General features: G+C 46.2%; 3 long non-coding RNA genes across 3 annotated transcripts; all 3 read left to right on the top strand.

The window, feature by feature from the left end:
• The first annotated feature begins 3,421 nt into the window (after nucleotides 1–3,421).
• Nucleotides 3,422–4,989, top strand: LOC309632737. The gene is made up of 2 exons (XR_014247041.1): nucleotides 3,422–3,923; nucleotides 4,745–4,989. It is a non-coding gene; the product is annotated as an uncharacterized lncRNA (long non-coding RNA).
• A 4,032-nt stretch (nucleotides 4,990–9,021) lies between these two features.
• Nucleotides 9,022–10,313, top strand: LOC309631904. The gene is made up of 2 exons (XR_014246637.1): nucleotides 9,022–9,247; nucleotides 10,069–10,313. It is a non-coding gene; the product is annotated as an uncharacterized lncRNA (long non-coding RNA).
• Nucleotides 10,314–15,192: 4,879 nt separating this feature from the next.
• LOC309631600 lies at nucleotides 15,193–16,627 on the top strand. The gene is made up of 2 exons (XR_014246399.1): nucleotides 15,193–15,561; nucleotides 16,383–16,627. It is a non-coding gene; the product is annotated as an uncharacterized lncRNA (long non-coding RNA).
• Nucleotides 16,628–17,214: the final 587 nt, after the last annotated feature.

Raw genomic sequence — 17,214 nt, 5'->3', positions numbered from 1 at the left:
GTGATGACAAGGGTCATGGAGCATTGTGATGACACGGTCAAGGAACATTGCGATGACAAGAATTCTGGAGCATTGTGATGAAAGGGCATGGAGCATTGTGATTAAAGGTGACAAGGAGCATTGTGATGATATGGGCAGAGATCTTTGTGATGACAGTGGACATGGAGCTTTTTGGTTAGAGAGGCCTTGGAGATTTGTGATGGCAGGCGTCATGGGGCATTGTGATGACAGGGGTCTTGGAGCATTGTGATGAAAGGGGTCATGGAGCACTGTGATTATAGGGGCCGTGGAGCACTGTGATTATAGGGGCCATGGAGCACTGTGAATACAAAGGCTATGAAGCTTTGAGATGTCAGGTTTCATGGAGCATTGTGATGAAAGTGATCATGGATCATTGTGATGACAAGTGTCCTGGAACCTTGTGATGTCACGGTTCATGGAGCATTGTGATGACAAGGACCATGGCGAATTGTGATGACATCTGTCATGGGGCATTGTGATGACAGTGGTCATCTAGAATTGTGATGAAACGTATCATGGAGCACTGTGATGACAGGGGCCATGGAACATTGTGATGACAAAGGCCATGGAGCATTGTGATGACAAGTGTCATGGGGCATTTTGATGACATTGGCATGGAGCATTGTGATGACAGGGGCCATGGAACATTGTGAGGACACAGGCCATGGAGCATTGTGATGACAAGTGTCATGGGGCATTTTGATGCCATTGGCATGGAGCATTATGATGACAAGAGTTCTGGAGCATTTTGATGACAAGGGCATGGAGCATTGTGATGACAGGGCCCATGGAGCATTGTGATGAAAAGGGCAGGGAACACTGTGATGACTGAGTTCATGGAGCATTGTGATGAAAGGGGCCATGGAGCATTGACATGACAGGCGTCATGAGGCATGGTGATGACAGTGGTCATGGAGCATTGTGATGAAAGAGATCATGGAGCAATATGATAACAGGGGCCATGGAGCATTGTGATGACAGGGGTCTTGGAGCATTGTGAAGAAAGGGGTCATGGAGCACTGTGATAACAGGGACCATGGAGCATTGTTAATACAAAGGCTATGGAGCATTGAGATGACAGGTTTCATGGAGCATTGTGATGAAAGTGATCATGGATCATTGTGATGAGAAGTGTCCTGGAACCTTGTGATGACACGGTTCATGGAGCATTGTGATGACAAGGACCATGGCGAATTGTGATGACATCTGTCATGGGGCATTGTGATGACAGTGGTCATCTAGAATTGTGATGAAAGGTATCATGGAGCACTGTGATGACAGGGGCCATGGAACATTGTGATGACAAAGGCCATGGAGCATTGTGATGACAAGTGTCATGGGGCATTTTGATGACATTGGCATGGAGCATTGTGATTACAGGGGCCATGGAGCATTGTGATGACAACGGCATGGAGCATTGTGATGACAAGGGCATGGAGCATTGTGATTACAGGGGCCATGGAGCATTGTGATGACAATGGCATGGAGCATTGTGATGACACGGACATGGAGCATTGTAATGATAGGCTATCTGGAGCATTGTGATGAAAAGGGGATGGAGCATTTTGATGACAGGGTCCAAGGAGCATTGTGCTGACAATGGCATGGAGCATTGTGCTGAAAAGGGTACTGGAGCACTGTGAGGAAAGGAGTCATGGATCATTGTGAGGACAGGGGTCATGGAGCTTTGTGATGACAAGGGTCATGGAGCATTGTGATGACACGGTCAAGGAACATTGCGATGACAAGAATTCTGGAGCATTGTGATGAAAAGGGCAGGGAACATTGTGATGACTGAGTTCATGGAGCATTGTGATGAAAGGGGCCATGGAGCTTTGAGATGACAGGCGTCATGAGGCATGGTGATGACAGTGGTCATGGAGCATTGTGATAAAAGAGATCATGGAGCAATATGATAACAGGGGCCATGGAGCATTGTGATGACAGGTGTATTGGAGCATTGTGATGAAAGTCGTCATGGATCATTGTGATGGCATGTGTCCTGGAACACTGTGATGACACGGTTCATCGAGTATTGTGATGACAAGGGTCATAGCGAATTGTGGCGACAGGTGTCATGGGGCATTGTGATGACATTGATCATCTAGGAATTGTGATGAAAGGTGTCATGGAGCACTGTGATGACTGGGGGCATGAAGCATTGTTATGAAAATTGTCCTGGATTATTGTGATGACAGCAGTCATGGAGAATTGTGATGACAGGGATTATGCAGCATTGTGTTGACAAGGGTATGGACTATTGTGATGACAATGGTCATGGAGCAATGTGATGAAAGTTTTCATGGAACATCGTAATGAAAAGTGCCTGGGAGCATTGTGACGATAAAGACCATGAAGCATTGTGATGACAAGTGTCATGGAGCATTGTAATGACAGGTTTCATCGTGCACTGTGATGACAAGGGGGATGGAGTATTGTGATGAAACTGGTCCTGGAGCATTGTGATAACAAAAGCCATGGAGCTTTGTGATGACAGGCATCATGGAGCATTGTGAAGAAAGGGGCATGGGGAATTGTAATGACAATAGAGAAATGTGATGAAAATGGTCAGCGAGCGTTATGATTAAAGTGGTCATTGAGAATTGTGATGATAAGCGACATAGAGCATTGTGATGACAAAGGTCATGGAGAACTGTGATGACCAGGGTCATGTACCATTGTGATGCCACGGTCATGGAACATTGTGATGACAAGAATTCTGGAGCATTGTGATGACAAGGGCCATGGAGCATTGTGATGCCACGGTCATGGAACATTGTGATGACAAGAATTCTGGAGCATTGTGAGGAAACAGGCATGGAGCATTGTGATTATAGGGGAAAGGGAACATTGTGATGACATGGGCAGGGAACACTGTGATGACAGGTGTTATGGAGCAATGTGATGACAAGTGTCGTTGAGCATTGTGATGAGAGGGGGTTGGAGAATTGTGATGACAGTGGTAATGGAACATTGTGATGACATGGGCCATGGAGCATTGTGAAGACAAGATTCACGGAGCATTGTGATGACACGGTCATGAAGCATGGTGATGACAACAGACCTGGAGCATTGTGATGACAAGGGCATGGAGCATTGTGATTACAGGGGCCATGGAGCATTGTGATGACAATGGCATGGAGCATTGTGATGACACGGACATGGAGCATTGTAATGATAGGCTATCTGGAGCATTGTGATGAAAAGGGGATGGAGCATTTTGATGACAGGGTCCAAGGAGCATTGTGCTGACAATGGCATGGAGCATTGTGATGAAAAGGGTACTGGAGCACTGTGAGGAAAGGAGTCATGGATCATTGTGATGACAGGGGTCATGGAGCTTTGTGATGACAAGGGTCATGGAGCATTGTGATGACACGGTCAAGGAACATTGCGATGACAAGAATTCTGGAGCATTGTGATGAAAGGGCATGGAGCATTGTGATTAAAGGTGACAAGGAGCATTGTGATGATATGGGCAGAGATCTTTCTGATGAGAGTGGTCATGGAGCTTTTTGGTAACAGAGGCCTTGGAGATTTGTGATGGCCGGCGTCATGGGGCACTGTGATGACAGGGGTCTTGGAGCATTGTGATGAAAGGGGTCATGGAGCACTGTGATTACAGGGGCCATGGAGCACTGTGAATACAAAGGCTATGGAGCTTTGAGATGTCAGGGTTCATGGAGCATTGTGATGAAAGTGATCATGGATCATTGTGATGACAAGTGTCCTGGAACCTTGTGATGACACAGTTCATGGAGCATTGTGATGACAAGGACCATGGCGAATTGTGATGACATCTGTCAGGGGGCATTGTGATGACAGGGGTCATCTAGAATTGTGATGAAAGGTATCATGGAGCACTGTGACGACAGGGGCCATGGAACATTGTGATGACAAGGGCCATGGAGCATTGTGATGACAAGTGTCATGGGGCATTTTGATGACATTGGCATGGAGCATTGTGATGACAGGGGCCATGGAACATTGTGAGGACACAGGCCATTGAGCATTGTGATGACAAGTGTCATGGGGCATTTTGATGACATTGGCATGGAGCATTATGATGACAGGAGTTCTGGAGCGTTTTGATGACAAGGGCATGGTGCATTGTGATGACAGGGCCCATGGAGCATTGTGATGAAAAGGGCAGGGAACATTGTGATGACTGGGTTCATGGAGCATTGTGATGAAAGGGGCCATGGAGCATTGAGATGACAGGCGTCATGAGGCATGGTGATGACAGTGGTCATGGAGCATTGTGATGAAAGAGATCATGGAGCAATATGATAACAGGGGCCATGGAGCATTGTGATGACAGGTGTATTGGAGCATTGTGATGAAAGTCGTCATGGATCATTGTGATGACATGTGTCCTGGAACACTGTGATGACACGGTTCATCGAGTATTGTGATGACAAGGGTCATAGCGAATTGTGACGACAGGTGTCATGGGGCATTGTGATGACATTGATCATCTAGGAATTGTGCTGAAAGGTGTCATGGAGCACTGTGATGACTGGGGGCATGAAGCATTGTTATGAAAATTGTCCTGGATTATTGTGATGACAGCAGTCATGGAGAATTGTGATGACAGGGATTATGCAGCATTGTGTTGACAAGGGTATGGACTATTGTGATGACAATGGTCATGGAGAAATGTGATGAAAGTTTTCATGGAACATCGTAATGAAAAGTGCCTGGGAGCATTGTGACGATAAAGGCCATGGAGCATTGTGATGACAAGTGTCATGGAGCATTGTAATGAAAGGTTTCATTGTGCATTGTGATGACAAGGGGGATGGAGTATTGTGATGAAACTGGTCCTGGAGCATTGTGATAACAAAAGCCATGGAGCTTTGTGATGACAGGCATCATGGAGCATTGTGAAGAAAGGGGACATGGGGAATTGTAATGACAATAGAGAAATGTGATGAAAATGGTCAGCGAGCGTTATGATTAAAGTGGTCATTGAGAATTGTGATGATAAGCGACATAGAGCATTGTGATGACAAAGGTCATGGAGAACTGTGATGACCAGGGTCATGTAGCATTGTGATGCCACGGTCATGGAACATTGTGATGACAAGAATTCTGGAGCATTGTGATGACAAGGGCCATGGAGCATTGTGATGCCACGGTCATGGAACATTGTGATGACAAGAATTCTGGAGCATTGTGAGGAAACAGGCATGGAGCGTTGTGATTATATGGGACATGGAGCATTGTGATGACATGGGCAGGGAACACTGTGATGACAGGTGTTATGGAGCAATGTGATGACAAGTGTCGTGGAGCATTGTGATGAGAGGGGCCTTGGAGAATTGTGATGACAGTGGTCATGGAGCATTGTGATGACATGGGCCATGGAGCATTGTGAAGACAGGATTCACGGAGCATTGTGATGACATGGGCATGAAGCATGGTGATGACAACAGACCTGGAGCATTGTGATGACAAGGGCATGGAGCATTGTGATTACAGGGGACATGGAGCATTGTGATGACATTGGCCCGGATCATTGTGATTACCGGGATCATGGAGCATTGTGATGACAAGTGTCATGCAATATTGTGCTGACACAGATCATGGAGCATTTTGATGAGAGTGGCCTCGGAGCACAGTGATGAGAGACGTCATGGGGCCTTATGGTGACAGTGGTCAAGGAGCATTGTGATGAAAGTGTTCATGGAGCAACGCGATTATCGGGAAAATGGAGCATTGTGAATACAAAAGCCATGGAGCATTGAGATAAAAGAGTTCATGGAGCATTGTGATGAAAGTGGTCATGGATCACTGTGATGACAAGTGTCCTCGAACCTAGTGATGACACGGTTCATACAGCCTTGAGATGACAAGGGCCAAGGCGAAATGTGATGATACGTGTCCTGGGGCATTGTGATGACATTGGTCATCTTGCATTGTGATGACAGTGGTCATGTAGAATTTTGATTAAAGTTATCATGGAGCACTGTGATGACAAAGGCCAAGGAACATTTTGATGACAAGTGTCATTGAGCAATGGGATGACACGGGAACGGAGTGTTATGATGACAAGTGTTCTGGAGCATTGTGATGACAACGGCATGGAGCATTGTGATGACACGGACATGGAGCATTGTAATGATAGGCTATCTGGAGCATTGTGATGAAAAGGGGATGGAGTATTTTGATGACAGGGTCCAAGGAGCATTGTGCTGACAATGGCATGGAGCATTGTGATGAAAAGGGTACTGGAGCACTGTGAGGAAAGGAGTCATGGATCATTGTGAGGACAGGGGTCATGGAGCTTTGTGATGACAAGGGTCATGGAGCATTGTGATGACACGGTCAAGGAACATTGCGATGACAAGAATTCTGGAGCATTGTGATGAAAGGGCATGGAGCATTGTGATTAAAGGTGACAAGGAGCATTGTGATGATATGGGCAGAGATCTTTGTGATGACAGTGGACATGGAGCTTTTTGGTTAGAGAGGCCTTGGAGATTTGTGATGGCAGGCGTCATGGGGCATTGTGATGACAGGGGTCTTGGAGCATTGTGATGAAAGGGGTCATGGAGCACTGTGATTATAGGGGCCATGGAGCACTGTGATTATAGGGGCCATGGAGCACTGTGAATACAAAGGCTATGAAGCTTTGAGATGTCAGGTTTCATGGAGCATTGTGATGAAAGTGATCATGGATCATTGTGATGACAAGTGTCCTGGAACCTTGTGATGTCACGGTTCATGGAGCATTGTGATGACAAGGACCATGGCGAATTGTGATGACATCTGTCATGGGGCATTGTGATGACAGTGGTCATCTAGAATTGTGATGAAACGTATCAAGGAGCACTGTGATGACAGGGGCCATGGAACATTGTGATGACAAAGGCCATGGAGCATTGTGATGACAAGTGTCATGGGGCATTTTGATGACATTGGCATGGAGCATTGTGATGACAGGGGCCATGGAACATTGTGAGGACACAGGCCATGGAGCATTGTGATGACAAGTGTCATGGGGCATTTTGATGCCATTGGCATGGAGCATTATGATGACAAGAGTTCTGGAGCATTTTGATGACAAGGGCATGGAGCATTGTGATGACAGGGCCCATGGAGCATTGTGATGAAAAGGGCAGGGAACATTGTGATGACTGAGTTCATGGAGCATTGTGATGAAAGGGGCCATGGAGCATTGAGATGACAGGCATCATGAGGCATGGTGATGACAGTGGTCATGGAGCATTGTGATGAAAGAGATCATGGAGCAATATGATAACAGGGGCCATGGAGCATTGTGATGACAGGTGTATTGGAGCATTGTGATGAAAGTCGTCATGGATCATTGTGATGACATGTGTCCTGGAACACTGTGATGACACGGTTCATCGAGTATTGTGATGACAAGGGTCATAGCGAATTGTGACGACAGGTGTCATGGGGCATTGTGATGACATTGATCATCTAGGAATTGTGATGAAAGGTGTCATGGAGCACTGTGATGACTGGGGGCATGAAGCATTGTTATGAAAATTGTCCTGGATTATTGTGATGACAGCAGTCATGGAGAATTGTGATGACAGGGATTATGCAGCATTGTGTTGACAAGGGTATGGACTATTGTGATGACAATGGTCATGGAGAAATGTGATGAATGTTTTCATGGAACATCGTAATGAAAAGTGCCTGGGAGCATTGTGACGATAAAGACCATGGAGCATTGTGATGACAAGTGTCATGGAGCATTGTAATGAATGGTTTCATCGTGCACTGGGATGACAAGGGGGATGGAGTATTGTGATGAAACTGGTCCTGGAGCATTGTGATAACAAAAGCCATGGAGCTTTGTGATGACAGGCATCATGGAGCATTGTGAAGAAAGGGGCATGGGGAATTGTAATGACAATAGAGAAATGTGATGAAAATGGTCAGCGAGCGTTATGATTAAAGTGGTCATTGAGAATTGTGATGATAAGCGACATAGAGCATTGTGATGACAAAGGTCATGGAGAACTGTGATGACCAGGGTCATGTACCATTGTGATGCCACGGTCATGGAACATTGTGATGACAAGAATTCTGGAGCATTGTGATGACAAGGGCCATGGAGCATTGTGATGCCACGGTCATGGAACATTGTGATGACAAGAATTCTGGAGCATTGTGAGGAAACAGGCATGGAGCATTGTGATTATAGGGGAAAGGGAACATTGTGATGACATGGGCAGGGAACACTGTGATGACAGGTGTTATGGAGCAATGTGATGACAAGTGTCGTTGAGCATTGTGATGAGAGGGGCCTTGGAGAATTGTGATGACAGTGGTCATGGAGCATTGTGATGACATGGGCCATGGAGCATTGTGAAGACAAGATTCACGGAGCATTGTGATGACACGGTCATGAAGCATGGTGATGACAACAGACCTGGAGCATTGTGATGACAAGGGCATGGAGCATTGTGATTACAGGGGCCATGGAGCATTGTGATGACAATGGCATGGAGCATTGTGATGACACGGACATGGAGCATTGTAATGATAGGCTATCTGGAGCATTGTGATGAAAAGGGGATGGAGCATTTTGATGACAGGGTCCAAGGAGCATTGTGCTGACAATGGCATGGAGCATTGTGATGAAAAGGGTACTGGAGCACTGTGAGGAAAGGAGTCATGGATCATTGTGATGACAGGGGTCATGGAGCTTTGTGATGACAAGGGTCATGGAGCATTGTGATGACACGGTCAAGGAACATTGCGATGACAAGAATTCTGGAGCATTGTGATGAAAGGGCATGGAGCATTGTGATTAAAGGTGACAAGGAGCATTGTGATGATATGGGCAGAGATCTTTGTGATGAGAGTGGTCATGGAGCTTTTTGGTAAGAGAGGCCTTGGAGATTTGTGATGGCAGGAGTCATGGGGCATTGTGATGACAGGGGTCATGGAGCACTGTGATTACAGGGACCATGGAGCATTGTTAATACAAAGGCTATGGAGCATTGAGATGACAGGTTTCATGGAGCATTGTGATGAAAGTGATCATGGATCATTGTGATGAGAAGTGTCCTGGAACCTTGTGATGACACAGTTCATGGAGCATTGTGATGACAAGGACCATGGCGAATTGTGATGACATCTGTCAGGGGCCATTGTGATGACAGTGGTCATCTAGAATTGTGATGAAAGGTATCATGGAGCACTGTGACGACAGGGGCCATGGAACATTGTGATGACAAGGGCCATGGAGCATTGTGATGACAAGTGTCATGGGGCATTTTGATGACATTGGCATGGAGCATTGTGATGACAGGGGCCATGGAACATTGTGAGGACACAGGCCATTGAGCATTGTGATGACAAGTGTCATGGGGCATTTTGATGACATTGGCATGGAGCATTATGATGACAGGAGTTCTGGAGCGTTTTGATGACAAGGGCATGGTGCATTGTGATGACAGGGCCCATGGAGCATTGTGATGAAAAGGGCAGGGAACATTGTGATGACTGGGTTCATGGAGCATTGTGATGAAAGGGGCCATGGAGCATTGAGATGACAGGCGTCATGAGGCATGGTGATGACAGTGGTCATGGAGCATTGTGATGAAAGAGATCATGGAGCAATATGATAACAGGGGCCATGGAGCATTGTGATGACAGGTGTATTGGAGCATTGTGATGAAAGTCGTCATGGATCATTGTGATGACATGTGTCCTGGAACACTGTGATGACACGGTTCATCGAGTATTGTGATGACAAGGGTCATAGCGAATTGTGACGACAGGTGTCATGGGGCATTGTGATGACATTGATCATCTAGGAATTGTGCTGAAAGGTGTCATGGAGCACTGTGATGACTGGGGGCATGAAGCATTGTTATGAAAATTGTCCTGGATTATTGTGATGACAGCAGTCATGGAGAATTGTGATGACAGGGATTATGCAGCATTGTGTTGACAAGGGTATGGACTATTGTGATGACAATGGTCATGGAGAAATGTGATGAAAGTTTTCATGGAACATCGTAATGAAAAGTGCCTGGGAGCATTGTGACGATAAAGGCCATGGAGCATTGTGATGACAAGTGTCATGGAGCATTGTAATGAAAGGTTTCATTGTGCATTGTGATGACAAGGGGGATGGAGTATTGTGATGAAACTGGTCCTGGAGCATTGTGATAACAAAAGCCATGGAGCTTTGTGATGACAGGCATCATGGAGCATTGTGAAGAAAGGGGACATGGGGAATTGTAATGACAATAGAGAAATGTGATGAAAATGGTCAGCGAGCGTTATGATTAAAGTGGTCATTGAGAATTGTGATGATAAGCGACATAGAGCATTGTGATGACAAAGGTCATGGAGAACTGTGATGACCAGGGTCATGTACCATTGTGATGACACGGTCATGGAACATTGTGATGACAAGAATTCTGGAGCATTGTGATGACAAGGGCCATGGAGCATTGTGATGCCATGGTCATGGAACATTGTGATGACAAGAATTCTGGAGCATTGTGAGGAAACAGGCATGGAGCGTTGTGATTATATGGGACATGGAGCATTGTGATGACATGGGCAGGGAACACTGTGATGACAGGTGTTATGGAGCAATGTGATGACAAGTGTCGTGGAGCATTGTGATGAGAGGGGCCTTGGAGAATTGTGATGACAGTGGTCATGGAGCATTGTGATGACATGGGCCATGGAGCATTGTGAAGACAGGATTCACGGAGCATTGTGATGACATGGGCATGAAGCATGGTGATGACAACAGACCTGGAGCATTGTGATGACAAGGGCATGGAGCATTGTGATTACAGGGGACATGGAGCATTGTGATGACATTGGCCCGGATCATTGTGATTACCGGGATCATGGAGCATTGTGATGACAAGTGTCATGCAATATTGTGCTGACACAGATCATGGAGCATTTTGATGAGAGTGGCCTCGGAGCACAGTGATGAGAGACGTCATGGGGCCTTATGGTGACAGTGGTCAAGGAGCATTGTGATGAAAGTGTTCATGGAGCAACGCGATTATCGGGAAAATGGAGCATTGTGAATACAAAAGCCATGGAGCATTGAGATAAAAGAGTTCATGGAGCATTGTGATGAAAGTGGTCATGGATCACTGTGATGACAAGTGTCCTCGAACCTAGTGATGACACGGTTCATACAGCCTTGAGATGACAAGGGCCAAGGCGAAATGTGATGATACGTGTCCTGGGGCATTGTGATGACATTGGTCATCTTGCATTGTGATGACAGTGGTCATGTAGAATTTTGATTAAAGTTATCATGGAGCACTGTGATGACAAAGGCCAAGGAACATTTTGATGACAAGTGTCATTGAGCAATGGGATGACACGGGAACGGAGTGTTATGATGACAAGTGTTCTGGAGCATTGTGATGACAACGGCATGGAGCATTGTGATGACACGGACATGGAGCATTGTAATGATAGGCTATCTGGAGCATTGTGATGAAAAGGGGATGGAGTATTTTGATGACAGGGTCCAAGGAGCATTGTGCTGACAATGGCATGGAGCATTGTGATGAAAAGGGTACTGGAGCACTGTGAGGAAAGGAGTCATGGATCATTGTGAGGACAGGGGTCATGGAGCTTTGTGATGACAAGGGTCATGGAGCATTGTGATGACACGGTCAAGGAACATTGCGATGACAAGAATTCTGGAGCATTGTGATGAAAGGGCATGGAGCATTGTGATTAAAGGTGACAAGGAGCATTGTGATGATATGGGCAGAGATCTTTGTGATGACAGTGGACATGGAGCTTTTTGGTTAGAGAGGCCTTGGAGATTTGTGATGGCAGGCGTCATGGGGCATTGTGATGACAGGGGTCTTGGAGCATTGTGATGAAAGGGGTCATGGAGCACTGTGATTATAGGGGCCGTGGAGCACTGTGATTATAGGGGCCATGGAGCACTGTGAATACAAAGGCTATGAAGCTTTGAGATGTCAGGTTTCATGGAGCATTGTGATGAAAGTGATCATGGATCATTGTGATGACAAGTGTCCTGGAACCTTGTGATGTCACGGTTCATGGAGCATTGTGATGACAAGGACCATGGCGAATTGTGATGACATCTGTCATGGGGCATTGTGATGACAGTGGTCATCTAGAATTGTGATGAAACGTATCATGGAGCACTGTGATGACAGGGGCCATGGAACATTGTGATGACAAAGGCCATGGAGCATTGTGATGACAAGTGTCATGGGGCATTTTGATGACATTGGCATGGAGCATTGTGATGACAGGGGCCATGGAACATTGTGAGGACACAGGCCATGGAGCATTGTGATGACAAGTGTCATGGGGCATTTTGATGCCATTGGCATGGAGCATTATGATGACAAGAGTTCTGGAGCATTTTGATGACAAGGGCATGGAGCATTGTGATGACAGGGCCCATGGAGCATTGTGATGAAAAGGGCAGGGAACACTGTGATGACTGAGTTCATGGAGCATTGTGATGAAAGGGGCCATGGAGCATTGACATGACAGGCGTCATGAGGCATGGTGATGACAGTGGTCATGGAGCATTGTGATGAAAGAGATCATGGAGCAATATGATAACAGGGGCCATGGAGCATTGTGATGACAGGGGTCTTGGAGCATTGTGAAGAAAGGGGTCATGGAGCACTGTGATAACAGGGACCATGGAGCATTGTTAATACAAAGGCTATGGAGCATTGAGATGACAGGTTTCATGGAGCATTGTGATGAAAGTGATCATGGATCATTGTGATGAGAAGTGTCCTGGAACCTTGTGATGACACGGTTCATGGAGCATTGTGATGACAAGGACCATGGCGAATTGTGATGACATCTGTCATGGGGCATTGTGATGACAGTGGTCATCTAGAATTGTGATGAAAGGTATCATGGAGCACTGTGATGACAGGGGCCATGGAACATTGTGATGACAAAGGCCATGGAGCATTGTGATGACAAGTGTCATGGGGCATTTTGATGACATTGGCATGGAGCATTGTGATTACAGGGGCCATGGAGCATTGTGATGACAACGGCATGGAGCATTGTGATGACAAGGGCATGGAGCATTGTGATTACAGGGGCCATGGAGCATTGTGATGACAATGGCATGGAGCATTGTGATGACACGGACATGGAGCATTGTAATGATAGGCTATCTGGAGCATTGTGATGAAAAGGGGATGGAGCATTTTGATGACAGGGTCCAAGGAGCATTGTGCTGACAATGGCATGGAGCATTGTGCTGAAAAGGGTACTGGAGCACTGTGAGGAAAGGAGTCATGGATCATTGTGAGGACAGGGGTCATGGAGCTTTGTGATGACAAGGGTCATGGAGCATTGTGATGACACGGTCAAGGAACATTGCGATGACAAGAATTCTGGAGCATTGTGATGAAAAGGGCAGGGAACATTGTGATGACTGAGTTCATGGAGCATTGTGATGAAAGGGGCCATGGAGCTTTGAGATGACAGGCGTCATGAGGCATGGTGATGACAGTGGTCATGGAGCATTGTGATAAAAGAGATCATGGAGCAATATGATAACAGGGGCCATGGAGCATTGTGATGACAGGTGTATTGGAGCATTGTGATGAAAGTCGTCATGGATCATTGTGATGGCATGTGTCCTGGAACACTGTGATGACACGGTTCATCGAGTATTGTGATGACAAGGGTCATAGCGAATTGTGGCGACAGGTGTCATGGGGCATTGTGATGACATTGATCATCTAGGAATTGTGATGAAAGGTGTCATGGAGCACTGTGATGACTGGGGGCATGAAGCATTGTTATGAAAATTGTCCTGGATTATTGTGATGACAGCAGTCATGGAGAATTGTGATGACAGGGATTATGCAGCATTGTGTTGACAAGGGTATGGACTATTGTGATGACAATGGTCATGGAGCAATGTGATGAAAGTTTTCATGGAACATCGTAATGAAAAGTGCCTGGGAGCATTGTGACGATAAAGACCATGAAGCATTGTGATGACAAGTGTCATGGAGCATTGTAATGACAGGTTTCATCGTGCACTGTGATGACAAGGGGGATGGAGTATTGTGATGAAACTGGTCCTGGAGCATTGTGATAACAAAAGCCATGGAGCTTTGTGATGACAGGCATCATGGAGCATTGTGAAGAAAGGGGCATGGGGAATTGTAATGACAATAGAGAAATGTGATGAAAATGGTCAGCGAGCGTTATGATTAAAGTGGTCATTGAGAATTGTGATGATAAGCGACATAGAGCATTGTGATGACAAAGGTCATGGAGAACTGTGATGACCAGGGTCATGTACCATTGTGATGCCACGGTCATGGAACATTGTGATGACAAGAATTCTGGAGCATTGTGATGACAAGGGCCATGGAGCATTGTGATGCCACGGTCATGGAACATTGTGATGACAAGAATTCTGGAGCATTGTGAGGAAACAGGCATGGAGCATTGTGATTATAGGGGAAAGGGAACATTGTGATGACATGGGCAGGGAACACTGTGATGACAGGTGTTATGGAGCAATGTGATGACAAGTGTCGTTGAGCATTGTGATGAGAGGGGGTTGGAGAATTGTGATGACAGTGGTAATGGAACATTGTGATGACATGGGCCATGGAGCATTGTGAAGACAAGATTCACGGAGCATTGTGATGACACGGTCATGAAGCATGGTGATGACAACAGACCTGGAGCATTGTGATGACAAGGGCATGGAGCATTGTGATTACAGGGGCCATGGAGCATTGTGATGACAATGGCATGGAGCATTGTGATGACACGGACATGGAGCATTGTAATGATAGGCTATCTGGAGCATTGTGATGAAAAGGGGATGGAGCATTTTGATGACAGGGTCCAAGGAGCATTGTGCTGACAATGGCATGGAGCATTGTGATGAAAAGGGTACTGGAGCACTGTGAGGAAAGGAGTCATGGATCATTGTGATGACAGGGGTCATGGAGCTTTGTGATGACAAGGGTCATGGAGCATTGTGATGACACGGTCAAGGAACATTGCGATGACAAGAATTCTGGAGCATTGTGATGAAAGGGCATGGAGCATTGTGATTAAAGGTGACAAGGAGCATTGTGATGATATGGGCAGAGATCTTTCTGATGAGAGTGGTCATGGAGCTTTTTGGTAACAGAGGCCTTGGAGATTTGTGATGGCCGGCGTCATGGGGCACTGTGATGACAGGGGTCTTGGAGCATTGTGATGAAAGGGGTCATGGAGCACTGTGATTACAGGGGCCATGGAGCACTGTGAATACAAAGGCTATGGAGCTTTGAGATGTCAGGGTTCATGGAGCATTGTGATGAAAGTGATCATGGATCATTGTGATGACAAGTGTCCTGGAACCTTGTGATGACACAGTTCATGGAGCATTGTGATGACAAGGACCATGGCGAATTGTGATGACATCTGTCAGGGGGCATTGTGATGACAGGGGTCATCTAGAATTGTGATGAAAGGTATCATGGAGCACTGTGACGACAGGGGCCATGGAACATTGTGATGACAAGGGCCATGGAGCATTGTGATGACAAGTGTCATGGGGCATTTTGATGACATTGGCATGGAGCATTGTGATGACAGGGGCCATGGAACATTGTGAGGACACAGGCCATTGAGCATTGTGATGACAAGTGTCATGGGGCATTTTGATGACATTGGCATGGAGCATTATGATGACAGGAGTTCTGGAGCGTTTTGATGACAAGGGCATGGTGCATTGTGATGACAGGGCCCATGGAGCATTGTGATGAAAAGGGCAGGGAACATTGTGATGACTGGGTTCATGGAGCATTGTGATGAAAGGGGCCATGGAGCATTGAGATGACAGGCGTCATGAGGCATGGTGATGACAGTGGTCATGGAGCATTGTGATGAAAGAGATCATGGAGCAATATGATAACAGGGGCCATGGAGCATTGTGATGACAGGTGTATTGGAGCATTGTGATGAAAGTCGTCATGGATCATTGTGATGACATGTGTCCTGGAACACTGTGATGACACGGTTCATCGAGTATTGTGATGACAAGGGTCATAGCGAATTGTGACGACAGGTGTCATGGGGCATTGTGATGACATTGATCATCTAGGAATTGTGCTGAAAGGTGTCATGGAGCACTGTGATGACTGGGGGCATGAAGCATTGTTATGAAAATTGTCCTGGATTATTGTGATGACAGCAGTCATGGAGAATTGTGATGACAGGGATTATGCAGCATTGTGTTGACAAGGGTATGGACTATTGTGATGACAATGGTCATGGAGAAATGTGATGAAAGTTTTCATGGAACATCGTAATGAAAAGTGCCTGGGAGCATTGTGACGATAAAGGCCATGGAGCATTGTGATGACAAGTGTCATGGAGCATTGTAATGAAAGGTTTCATTGTGCATTGTGATGACAAGGGGGATGGAGTATTGTGATGAAACTGGTCCTGGAGCATTGTGATAACAAAAGCCATGGAGCTTTGTGATGACAGGCATCATGGAGCATTGTGAAGAAAGGGGACATGGGGAATTGTAATGACAATAGAGAAATGTGATGAAAATGGTCAGCGAGCGTTATGATTAAAGTGGTCATTGAGAATTGTGATGATAAGCGACATAGAGCATTGTGATGACAAAGGTCATGGAGAACTGTGATGACCAGGGTCATGTAGCATTGTGATGCCACGGTCATGGAACATTGTGATGACAAGAATTCTGGAGCATTGTGATGACAAGGGCCATGGAGCATTGTGATGCCACGGTCATGGAACATTGTGATGACAAGAATTCTGGAGCATTGTGAGGAAACAGGCATGGAGCGTTGTGATTATATGGGACATGGAGCATTGTGATGACATGGGCAGGGAACACTGTGATGACAGGTGTTATGGAGCAATGTGATGACAAGTGTCGTGGAGCATTGTGATGAGAGGGGCCTTGGAGAATTGTGATGACAGTGGTCATGGAGCATTGTGATGACATGGGCCATGGAGCATTGTGAAGACAGGATTCACGGAGCATTGTGATGACATGGGCATGAAGCATGGTGATGACAACAGACCTGGAGCATTGTGATGACAAGGGCATGGAGCATTGTGATTACAGGGGACATGGAGCATTGTGATGACATTGGCCCGGATCATTGTGATTACCGGGATCATGGAGCATTGTGATGA

This window comes from Balaenoptera borealis (genome assembly GCF_965194805.1).
Source record: "Balaenoptera borealis genome assembly, chromosome: 7".
In the NCBI taxonomy this organism is placed as follows: domain Eukaryota; kingdom Metazoa; phylum Chordata; class Mammalia; order Artiodactyla; family Balaenopteridae; genus Balaenoptera; species Balaenoptera borealis.
Note: the sequence above shows the minus strand (reverse complement) of the source record. Positions and strands in the feature narration are given on the sequence as shown.